Source organism: Bidens hawaiensis, unplaced genomic scaffold (assembly GCF_021521415.1).
Source record: "Bidens hawaiensis isolate Kalapana, Puna unplaced genomic scaffold, B.hawaiensis_p1.1 tig00000369_1, whole genome shotgun sequence".
Lineage (NCBI taxonomy): Eukaryota > Viridiplantae > Streptophyta > Magnoliopsida > Asterales > Asteraceae > Bidens > Bidens hawaiensis.
The window spans coordinates 3,970,242-3,984,049 of NW_027491028.1; positions in this window are offsets into that span (position 1 = coordinate 3,970,242).

The following is a 13,808-nucleotide window of genomic DNA, read 5'->3' on the forward strand; positions in this document are numbered from 1 at the left end:
GGGAGCTGGAGAGACTTCAAGGACTGTACGTTTTGCTCCGGCGGCACTGTCTGGTATGTCTATTGTTCCTTCTTCTGTACAGGTGACAAGTACAAGTGCTGCGGATGTTCCCGTGGTGGCTACATCATCGGCTGGCATTCCATCCATCACTGCTATCCGGACGTCGACTGCGGAGATCGTGTCTCTACCGCCTCCAACGCTTACTCAGTCGGTGGTAGCTGCACGTTTTGTGGAGTCAACGGTCGTTACTGCTGCAGGGTTATCAGGTATGATACCACCTGCGGTTACGCCTGCTTCTGGTGTCTCGCCTTCGCCTACTTCAGATTCAGAGAGAATAGCTTCACTAGAGCGGATCGTGGCAGAGCAGTCGAAGACTATTCAAAGCCTAGTGGAAGCAAATCAACTACAGGCATCCCTCCTGGTTGAGCATGGGAAAGTTATAGATGCCTTGAAGGAGTTCTTGGCATCTCAGGGGGAGATGAGCTGTAAGGGCGACGAGCTCAGAACGAAGAAGAGAAACGACCGAGACGATGATCCCAATGCATCGAAAGATGCAGGTGGTGAGCTGCCAAGAACTTCTCAAGCTCTTGGTACTTCCACAGCTGAGGGGGAGTCTACCGACGCGGCTGGTGGTGATGATGTGGTGTTGGTGGAGGATGACGTGATTGATGCGCTGAAGGAGCTTGACGATGACATGTTCAGCGATGATGTGTTATTTGATGAAGATGTGCCGTCGAGTGATATGATTGAGAAGATCGGTGAGCAGATTGTGATTGAAGATGGAATAGAAGAGGGAGAGATAGTAGAAGAAGATGTTGAATACGAGATCCCTGATGTTGAGAAAGCCGACATGGGTGCTGATATGGATGAGACTGAGTGGGAGGAGCAGCCTAGGTGGAAGGAAGGCTGTGCTCATTGGTTTATTAAGACCAAGAAGCCTGGTGTTCCAGCCATGTTCAAGAAGAGTTATAACATCAAAGGCTATGCTGAGTCGAAGAAGGGAATTATCTGTTGGATTTATGATGAACAGATGAAGTTGTTTGTGGTGAAGCGTTATGATGGTATTCAATACTTCAAGAGAATGTTGAGATCTCTCAACACATTGCCGGAGTGTGAGGTGAAAGATTTGGCCAGGTTGGGCCTGATAAATAGAAGTGACAACAACATGGCAAGAGTGATTGAGAAGATTGTGTGGAAAGAAAGCATAAAAGAAAAGAAGTTTGAACTATTAAAGCCACAGAAGGGAAAGCTCGTGGAGGATACAGAAAGGGGATTGAGAGCAGATGGCAAGCCATGGATGGTGATGAAGTACAAACCGATCCGATGCATCAAGGGGGTTCCAATGAAGACTATGCCTCAAGATGTGTTGAAGAATCTAAAATGGTGGTACGTTGATTGCCAGACTGCTGAAGCCGTGATGGAAGATGAGGATGAACAAGAGATCCTTAGAGTTTACGATCCGATGCATCTTGTAAACTTATCGCAAGCTGATCTGAAGATGCTCAACGAGAAAAAGATCTTTTATATTCCAGCTTGGAAGGATGAAGCAAGAAAGTATCAACGAGTTGTGACGGTGTGTGTTAGAGAAGGAGTGCACGCGTGAAGATACAGGATTACAAGACAGATGCTGAAAGATCAAGATATGAAGCTACTGCCAAGGGGGAGTCTGTTGGTGCATAGATGTCAGTAGTTCATATGTCTAATGTCTGTAATCGAGTCTGTAATATTGTTTGTGTATTTGTTTGTAAAAGCGAAGTTGTTGACAAGTTCGCTTAGGCGAACTTGTTAACCAAGCGAAGTTGTTGACAAGTTCGCCTAGGCGAACTTGTTGAACGAGCGAAGTTACGGACAACTTCGCCTGAGGCGAAGTTGTCGTGTATTTATATAGTTTACAGTTTACTGTTTACGGTTTGTTAGTTGATCGAGTTGGTTATTTACGTGTAATTCATTAAGTCTATTGACGTGAGGTCGAGAGTCTGTAAGTATCTCGGTTCGAGTTATTAATATAACGTGGTTTTGTTCGTATCGTGTTCGTGTGTTCGTGAGCTAATATTCTACGTCCGTAACGATCTACACAGGGATTCCGCACCTGTGTATATCAGGATATCTCGTGTGATCCGTCCGGGGAACCTACATTATGTGTGTCTTGTATGTAGATTAAAAACTATTTGAACATGTGTATAATGAGTTATATGTTTGTGTTAGGTATGTATAGATCTAGTTTATGGTACATGTTGGTGTTATTACGTGTGTATATTTAGTAATAATTCTGTTTAGTACATGTGTATAATACGTTAATGTTAAGTTATGTGTGGATCTTGTCTTAGGTACATGTAAAAATAACAAAAATTAGCAGTTATAAAATGTGTAAATTAAAAACTGTGTGTACATATGTGTTTAATATAAATTATTAATTGTAAAATCTCTATATTGATATTGTACGTAATATTATTATACACGTCTCTTAAATTTCATTTTTTATTTTTTTTTCAGATTGAAATATTTGTGGACTATTTGAAAGAAATTGATCATCCAAGGATGATTGATATTGAAAAGTTAGTACCAAAAAGACTGCATATTGATTGCGCGACATCTGGTAATATTGTTGACTCTGGAGTGTTTACAATGAGACATATGGAGACTTGGATGGGAAAAACAGATGTTAAGTGGGATTTCGGGTTGTCAATCGATCGAAAAAAGATTAAAGCGAAAATTGCAGTTCTTAGGAAGAAGTATGCAGCAGCAATAGTGTTATCAGAATCGAATACGCTGCGAGGCAGAATTTTGATGGAAGCAAATGAATTGGCAAGTCAACAAAAGAATAACTAAATGTTCTTTTAAATTTTGTTTATATTGTAGTGCTACATGAAGTTTATGAATGTAATATTTATGCTACTAGTTTAATTTGTGTATGATGTAATAGTTTGAACTGAATGCTGTTTTATTTCTCCCTATTTTACTAATGTGATATCGATGGCTGCATTGACAAAATGACTTGAATATAAAAGCGTTGAGTAATGTACGTACATGTATAATATATTAAAATAAGCATATGTCAATGTAAGTTCTTAAAACTAATCACAAATGACAAGTAATATGTTTTGTAAAGTTAAAATATTTAAAAACATATGTAAAATCTGTATAGTACACGCATATGCTTAATATATAATAAAAATTTATAATCTGAAAAAAAAAAAGAATAAACGGTGTATATGTATCCTGTATAACATACATATATGTATAACTTGTATAAATAAATATTTTATGAAGGGATTCTAAGTTGAGTGTATAATATTTATACTAGACACATATGTATGAATACACACATATGCTTAATCTGTATAATATATAATACACATTTATAATCCGCAAAAAAAGAATATACGTGTGTGTATATGTATTCTGTATAATATACGCTTGTGTATAACCTGTATAATAAATATTTATGACGGGATTCTAAGTTGAGTGTATGATATTTATACTATACACAAATGTATAATCTGTATACTCGCATATGCTTAATCTGTACGCTATATATAATAAACATTTATAATCTGCAAAATGAATATACGCGTGTGTATATGCATTCTGTATAATATACACATGTGTATAACATGTATAATATACATACCATAGCACAAACTATATCACAAACAAACATTATTTAAGTGGAACATAACAATTCAAATAAAAGTAATAGTAATGTCTAAGTTGATTATCAATGTAAAAACATTATTTAACAAAAAAACAATTCAATAAGAAAGAAGATTCATGTCCAAATAAAGTCACTCACATAGTCTTCAAATATCTTCATTTGATTCTTCGCCATTTGTTTCATCATCGGTTTCTTCATCATATGTTTCATTATCATCGGTCTCCTCATCAGTTGATGTTTCCCCTGTTTCTACATCCGGAATACCTAACTTTAAAGGACAATTCCTTTTATCATGAAGCCTTACTAGTTTCTTACAAAAATTACATTTTCTCCTGCTCTTCTTTCTCTTCTTTCCCTTCTTGTTCTTAATCTTTTTCTTAGCCTTTTCACCCGGGCCAATTGGACATTTCTTTTTTCGAGAACCTTTGTTCCAAATTCCTTTTGGTGCTCTAATTAAAACTTCTGTGGGTATTTTATGCTATAGCAACTCCTCAATTACAACACCTTTGTTGTGTGTAGGCTCAAATGGGAATTCCTCAAAAATCTTATCCTTTATTGCTTGAATTTGTTGATCAAGTTCTTCAAGATTATTAATATTGCATCTCAGCCTATCCGTGCACATCTGAATATTATCAAAAATTCAATGTCTAATTGTCGAACTTTGGGTTTGATAGGCATTGTACCTATTGAATAAAAAACAAAATTTAAAGTTAAAAACTAATCCTTCCTATACATATATGTAACAGAAACTATGTAACTAACTCTACACCAATATGACATTACCTGTTTTCCATACTATAGACACCGCTTGGAAGAGCATCTCTAAGCCACCGCATATTGATATACTTCATAGGAATCTTATCCACTTCGTGGTGCCTATAAATGCAAAACGCATGACGACAAAGATACCCAATGCGTGCGAATCCCAAACACTCACATGTCATAGTGAAGTCCGATGTATCAAGAGTAACCTAAAAAACTGCAAATACATGACAGTAAGCATTAATATGTAAAATATACATATATGTATATTATTTAAAAAACTTTATACCTTGTACTCATTCACAATATGTTTCAAGTGGTTTTGATGAGCAACGACATAACTATGTATAATACTTGATTCCTCTCGAGATACAATGTAACACAAGCGTATAGCTTGTACATCTCCTTCTGGACTTCAAAAAAACAGCTCTGGTGTAAACGTCATTAGCATGACGTTCAATCGGAAATTGTGTTTTGAATTTTGGGCGGGTTGTTTCTGTTTTATCCTGAAGTTCGCCCTGCTCGTTTCGTTGGCCGTCCATAGTTGTCTCAAAACACAACATAAATTAAACTAATGTGTTATGTGAACTAGAGTTAGTTTTAAAGAGATGATTGGCACTCTCACATCTGGATGTAGTCTTCATTAAACAACACATAGGGACATCTCTAAAGTAACCGGGAACCCACTGATCACAGATGGCATACATTTCAGATAACGGTCTTGCAGCCCATACTCATTCATCAACCGATTCCATCGACGCTCAAATGTTTCTGGATCAATATAAACATTCCAAACAAGCTTGTGAATCGATCGGCGAAGATTTGAATTGTTCAAAAGATTCCCGTCGATCTGAAAAACAGTAACAAAAGTGAGATTCTTTCTGTATATAACAAACAATTTTTAAGTTTATAAAAGTTCTAATTATACATACAAGTACCTAACGCTAACTTATTATACACAAGAGTACATAAAGAAAAGATATACTATTCACTATACGTATATGTATAACATAAAATAAAGAAAATATACCTTTAATGGTAATTTTGTAATAATATGCCACATGCATAATCGATGAATTGATTTGTCCAACACACTATGAACAACTTGCTTCATTGAAGGGTCTTGATCGGTTAAAACAAAAGTGGGATGCTTGACATGTGTTTCGAAAAACATTTGAAGAAGCCAAGTGTATGACTCAACAGTTTCATTACTCAACAAGCCAGCACTAAAAACTATGCACTTCTTGTGGTGATCAACACCCGTGAATGGGACGAAAATCATATCATACATACACAAAAAAAAAAGAAATAAAATCAATGTTTCACTATTTACAAAAAGAAATATTAGATTACATTAATGCAAAAATAGATATCTTACATGTTGGTGTGGTATGTTGCGTCAAAAGCCAAAACATCACCAAAAGCCTTATAGTTGATTTTTGAAACATTATCAGCCCAAAAAAAAAGACGTAAGCTCGGTTCCAACTACTCGGTATTTAAAAGTGAAGTTGTGTACATTTTTGGAACGTTCATTGAATTTATCAACCACCATCTAAGCATCTCCATCAGCAATTGCCTCTAGTATCTCTACCAAAATTATTGTAATCTGTTAGTGTACCTTTCAGATTATGATGACCACCCTTTAATGCCACATGAAGTTAGAACGCTTTGGTTGGCCCGACACAAACCAAACGACGATTGGAAATAAACTCTTTTGTTGCAAAGTCTAGTTCTTCTTTTCTTAGTCAAGTGGTGGGAAGAAAGAGGTCCTTGATTGTGTACCTCCTCAAAACCATATATCTCATAATCCGAGGAGCCTTTTATAAGTCTAACTTTTATCAATGTTTTACAATCAGTTACTTTGAAGTTCACACAACGGGAACTAGAGGCTGAAGAAATGTCAGCGCAGCCCTCCTCTTGATCCTTTGGTTTATTAGCTTTTAAGCACAAGATGTATCTAGTTTTTATGATACCTTTACGCTTCTTAGTGGTACCCAAACGAGTGCAGAACCCTACCATCTGAACATACTCCTCATACATAACAACAACTTCATCTAGTGTACGAAACTTAGCTCCAACATAAGGTTTGAATTTAGGGGAAACAAAAGGAATCCAAGACCTCTCCCCATTCGGTAAATCATACACACTAGCTGAAATAGATTCTTCACAAACAAAAGCAACATGAAAAAACAAAAAAACTGTTATGGATGTAAATAAATAATGGTATATTAAAGAATTAACCAATTCTTAAAAATTTTACATATGTGTACATCATATACAGTGTGTCTTAAAAAATAAACATAAGCAAAATGGAAAATCACGATTACCTTGTTCAAAGCTGTTTACCTCTTCAATCGAGTAAGATGTAGATCCGGTAATTGAAGCATCCATTATTAACTTCTAAAAATCTATCAAATGTAGGCCCTAATTAAACGATTAGAGTTAAACGATCAAAATTGTTAACATATGAAAATATATAAACTAAAATCAATCAAATCCAGCACCTAAGAATCTATCAAAATCATTAAAAACTAAATTAAACATCTGAGAAACTCCTAAATTTAACAGGTAATATGTATAAACTAAATTAAACAATCATAACAAAACATATATAATATAAAAATCTATAATCGAAATCTATATCAAATCTATAATCGGAAATCTATAATCGAAAATCACCTAAAATCAAATTTGTTTTGAAGGTTACCTGATCAGAATTGAACCGCGAATGAGATAATACAAACCCTAGATACTTCGATTTGATGTTAAGTTCGTTTTCTGCAAACCCTAGGTCGTTCGATCTTCTCTCAATCGGTTCCCCATTTTCGCCCACGTACATCACAAATCGTTCTCTGATGTTGTATTCATTCCCCTATTGTATTGTTTCTCTAATGTTGTAGATGTTAAATTCCCTTTTTGCCCTTAAGTTAATTTTAATTCATCAATTTTAAAAAGGGAAAATTAGTGGTTAAAAAGAGGTTCTCAAAGTTCTCAATTTTAAAAAGGTTCTCTCATGATACTAATCCTATATCTATATATATATGTATATATAGTGGAGGGTTATCCTAAAAACAAGTAATTTCCTAGGAAGGCTAGGAATAAATCATAGTCATTGGATCATATCAATCAATGGTTGAGATTTAAAATTACCAAAAACTGTCATAGTTTCCTAGAATTACTCTTTCAACATTATAACCGACATAGTTTCCTAGAATTGTTCTTTCACTATAGGTTGTAATGGCAAATGTCAAATATTTGTTGGTTCTTACCATTTCTAAGAAACTCCTCATTCTTATTTGAACCCTTATATATATATATATATATATATAGAAAAGGGTTCAAATAAAAATAAGAAGTTTCCTAAAAATAATAAGAACTAATAGATTTTTAACAAGTGACATTACAAATTATGGTGAAAGAACAATTCTAGTAAACTATGTCGGTTATTGGTAATTTTAAATCTCAACCAATGATTAACATGATCCAATGGCTTTGATTTATTCTTAGGCTTCCTAGGAAACTACTTATTTTTAGGATAACCATCCCATATATATTTATATATATGGGAGGGTTCAAACAAAAACCACTCCTTAACATAAAAACTATGAAAACCACCATTAAAGAATCACGTAATTTTGTTATTTCTTTTTTATTTTATTGATTAAGGGTATGCATGTAATTTGTCACCCAAGATGTTTAAGTCTCTCTTCCATAGATTATTAAACCTATCAGTAAATCCATATCTCACCACCTCTAGAACACATCACCGTCGGAGTACGTTGAAAATCAGGAGCCCAACTGGCAACCGTTGTCGATTGATGACTCCGCGGAACCGTATCCGCCCCCACAAATTACCCATCTTCGCCGTCAACCATTTTCTATTTGGCTGTTAATCCAGGTAATAATGTTTAATGGTTTTGTCTTTTGAGTAAATCTTATAATTAAAATTGTTGATACTTCTTTCAAAAATCATATCAAGTGCCAGTTAAGATTTTATGGTGTTAGATTGAATGGAATGCCTTATTCCTTGTTTTTCCTTAGAGCAGATTATGGTGATTTGTATAACATCAAATCAATTCTTCTATAGTGTTAACAATAAGTCCTCATTTGCATATTTATGGTTGGGATACTGAACTGCACTGAAGGCATGTGATACAGATTTTGGTTGGGAATGTGATGATGTAATTTCTCACAGAAAACCAATCTAGGTACACAAAATGCAGTTATTCGTAAAAATTGAATGGAAAGCCCTGTTTTACATATGTTTCATTCTTTTATGGTTTTTTTCAGAGATCGATCAAATTTTGATGATTGGTAGAAGATGAAGCATCAAAGACACTGATGAGTCGAACGATTATCATAGAATATGGTTTTGAAGATCGAAGAATACGAGAAATACAATGACTAAGACAAACACCGCTAGTACATATACGTAGCACTGCTGGTACATATACGTACGGTCAGGCCCGGCCTTAGGGTCAGCTGCAACACCCGGCTAAAGCGGAATACGCCCGAGTGTGACGTACAGATTGCCCAAAACACATGTGACAATATTAAGTGACAATATTATCATTAATTAATTCAAATATCAAGTACACAAGTTTGTAACAAGAAATACAAGGAAATACAAGAACAATTAACATCTTGACCATTTATTAATATAACCTAAGTGCTAATGTCTTTGTCACTACAACATCTTCTAAATAAGGTACCTGTAGCATATATATAAAATAAAGCTCAACTATATGAATAGTTGGTGAGTTCACACAAGTTTTGATATACGTACATAAAAATCACACAATTCCATGAACAAGTGTAAATGAGCAAGTAAGGTCCTTTCCAACTGGGATTGTGCACCAGCGTACTCAGATAAGCGCAAGTAAGGTCCTTTCGAGTTGGGATTGTGCACCAACGTACTCGGATAATGAGGCACTTTTCCACTCATAACAACAAATGTATTGAGCACAAAGGGGGGCGTATGATCATACTATCTTGAAGTAATCCATGAGCAAGTAATTTGTAGCAAGTAATAAGTAAAAACACAAGTCCATGTAGCGAATTGTAGTTTCTAATTAATGAATAAACAAAATTGAATTGGTGATAGGATATATATGCTACCCCCAAAAGTAATAAAAGAGTAAAAAGGGGGTGTGAGAAACTCACCTTGAAGTTGAAGACAAACTTGAAATAAAACCAAAAGCGTTTAAATGGAAACGAAGCAAATGAACTTCGCAATCTAGAATTAAATGTACAAAATATTAACCAACAACTTACAAAAGTAATCAAATCGATTTGTTGGAAATTAGAAGTGTTTAAATGTATGTTTTATAATGGAGTTTTAATAATATAATATTATTGTTAAGCTTTAACGAATTTTTACGAATTGATATTTTAATAATAATTTACGAGGTTAATATCGAGTTTGAATATTATAACATTTATATGATTTTGATGTTAACAGTATGTGTTATTTTGAACAACGAATAAGTTAACAAAGTTTAAAGTTTTACGAACGAAAGTATATATATATATATATATATATATATATAATATGTTTCACAAGTTTAAACAAGACTTGACAAGTTTGAAATTTTATAACGATTAAGAAATATGGATCTTTAACGAAATTTTGGCTTGAAATAACTATGTTAGCGTATTATAGAGTTTAACGAAACAATGGTATATTAATATAATATTAATCGGGTTTTCTAACGAAACTTAACGGGAACGAAAGTCGGGTTTTTAGGTGAAATGCGATATACATAACTTAAAACTAATGTTTATTTAACATAAAGAAACTTTATTTAATTTATTAAAATTCATAAAAAATATATATATATTTTTAGTATAGATAATAAAATATTTATTATAACCAAACAAAAAAATACAAAAATATGTCTTGACACGGATTCGAACCCGGGTCCTCATGGATACAGCTCCACAACTTAACCACTGGACCAACTCAGTTTTATAATTTATGTGTTTGAATTAATTTGTATATACTATTACAGAAATCCATCCTTTTCCTCAATCAAAACCCTAGATGTTCAATCCTTCTAAACTGTTCTTTGTTTGTCTAATTAAGGTTAGGGGTTTTGTTAATCGGCTAAAAACGAATCAAAACCATATAATAAATACCTTGTATGGTGCCGGATAGAGGGCGTATAGGTCGTCGCCGGAAAACGGTATTGGGTGAACTAGTTAGAGATTTTAGAGTATAAATTAACTTAATTTGATGCTTCGAAAAAGATTAGATGAAGGATTAAGGGCTATATATAGTGTCAATTGGAACGTATGGCGTTTAATTCGTGTTAATAGAGTTTTTATTATTAGTGATGGTTCCGATCGATTGATTTGTGTTAATTAGTGGTTTAATGCTGAAGTTAATCGTATATAAATGCTTAGCGGTAGTGGAGATGTCGATTGGAATGTTTTACCGGATATAACGACATTTAAATGTGGTGTTTGGTTTACTCCGGCGCTGATTTCCGGTCGCCAGAGGTCTCGCCGGAAAACCGATGTTGGGGACGAGGGTGCTGCATGTTTATTATTATTATTATTATTATTATTATTATTATTATTATTATTATTATTATTATTATTATATTTTAAATGAACTTTCACCTTTAGTCCCTAGACTTTCTTTTTATATTTAAAATATAATAAAACTTTAATTACCATTTGAACCCTATACTTTTAGATGTCATATAAGTGTAATATAATGTTTTGATTTATTTTTATATTATACCCGGCCAGTTTGTGACTCGTTTAAATGTTGACATTAAATTCCGAAGTTTTGTTATTTAAACGAAACGAATAGAAGGCGCTTGAACTATAACTTAAATTATCGTGAATATTGTATAGATAATAAACAAAGACACAAATACATCGAGATATCAAAACATGTCGATTAACGAACATAATAGAAACACACAAGATGAAACTTGAAATATATATTTATGTTAATACATATAAAAAGAAACTTTAAATGGGTCTGGTTTTCGGGTTTGAAAAGTAACGAATGTTACAGGACTTATAACTTTTAGAAATTTCGTCCCGAAATTAAAACAAAAATAAAAATTAAAAGAGAACAACTAATATACGCAGTTGTTAGAAGTTTTAAAAACTTTATATATGAAAATAAAATAACGCCGATCTTTGAATGACCATAAAGAACGCCACAAATAGGAAATATGACAAGGACACTTATATATAGGATGTACCAGCGGCGTATCCACCATGCCTTTTTGTATTGTATTTGTCCTGTTCCCCAAAATCATTCCAAGTTCCGAGTTATTTCACACAACCGGACTTGTTATATCTTTCATGCGAGGACTTTGATAATTACGTGTCGACCCATAATTACCTCTATCGTCGGATGGTCCATATAATTTGCTCTATTGTGTGGTTTTAAAACATAGACCTTACATAAATAATAAAATTCTCGTACATAATGTTGAAAATAAAAAATAATGAATTTAAAGGGTAACAACATTACAAAACTCATTGATAGACCATTCAGGCCAAGGACAATGCGAAAAACAATAAGTCAAGTAAATAAAATCATCGTGTCTAAAGCAAGTAATCGATGTTGAAAACGAAATAAACAAGATAACAAAACTAAAGAATGAAACATTTAGAATTATAAACATCGTAACGTGTAACGGAAATAATGGGGTCGAGAATAACGTGGTAGGTAAACATAGCATTTAACCAACGAAATATGAATATGTAAATTGGTAACACATTAGGTTCGAGAATAGTTTAGATAAACGAAACTTTTAAGTATCAAAATATCATGATGTTTAACAAATGAAAATCTCCAATAGAACATCGACGTGATCAATGGCAACGTTGAGATGGATAACAATTATATCCTACAAACATGTAAATTGATAATAACTTGAAATGAAATGAATAAACAAAATTTTTAATATTAACATATTGAAATCGGTTAAGTTTGTGAAAATAAAAAAATTTCTAATAGTAACTTTGTGATTATCAAGTATATAATTAGAATTTCGAAATTGAAATAAAGTATTTGTCTTAGATTGATGAAATCAAGAACAATAAAATGGTTCAAACAAAACATTGAGTGAAAGAGAAGTACAAGAATAAACGAAACAATTTGTGTAAAAATATAACATCAGATGAACTCGGCATGTACATGGGACACAGTCCCGGTTCTAAGTAAACGAATTCGTTTGGAGAGAACCGGTCAGCGATAGTAAAATGTAGAAATAAAATGAAAGTACGGTTTCTATTAGGTAACTATGTATACATACATCTTCATAGTCCCAATTTCCACTTAACGGTTACGTTGATGGGAAATGGGTCAGAGATCACATAATTCGAAATAACAGACGTAAACTGATTTAATAAAGCGAATAAGAATGATGTACGAATTTACGTTTCGTAAAATACAAACTAATATGGATCAAAGATCAATGAACAATCAAAATAAACTTCGTAAACAATATTCTAAAAACGTGGATGTAAAATCACTTTGGGTACGTCCGAAAAAAAATATGTGAATAAGAAGTTAAAGAAACGAAAATGTTGCTTGTGACCCTTGTCTTCTCGAATGTCGGTTTATTTGGGGTAGGAGAGGTTGGCGTGGAAGGTGGTGCCATGATTTCTTAGCCAAAACTCATTGGAGTTAACGAAGGGGAAACAAAGGAGAACTTTAATCTACGAAAATCGGTTGTAAATTGTGATGTTTTTAAATCTATTGGTGAAATAAAATTTATTTAGACAAAAAAAAAATAAAAAATTTAGCTATCGCAAAGACTTGCAAATTTTATGAAACTTTCACATAAAAGCAAATGTTTTCTTTTGGCCCGCGACCTAGGTAGAATGGAAAGAAATGATTGTCAAGGTATCCGTTTTTGAATGAAAAAAATAGCCTTAAAAGGCTTAAGACTTGTTTGAAACAAATAATTTACTTTAAATATAGTTTGAAATAATAATTACATTATTATTAGTGGTGACGATAATACTAGTACTAATAATATTACTAATAATAAAAATAATAATATTAATAATAATAGTAATAAAAACTTTAGTAATAATAATATTGATAATGATGGTAATAATAATAATGATGACGATAATGGTACTAATAATAATGGTAGAAGTAATATTAATAATGATGATAATGTTAATAACTTTAATAATGATGATAATAATAATAATAGTAGAGGTAATAAATCATTTTTAAAGAAAATCCATTTGATTAAAGTTAAAAACAACTGAGGATTTGGGATTAGGTGCGAGGTGTTAGTAAAAGAAATAGAATGTAGGAAAGTATGCAAAAGAAAATATAGACGAGTTTGATGAGATTTGTAAAGATCTAAGTATTGAAACCGGAAAAATCGTGTAAGGTCGACAA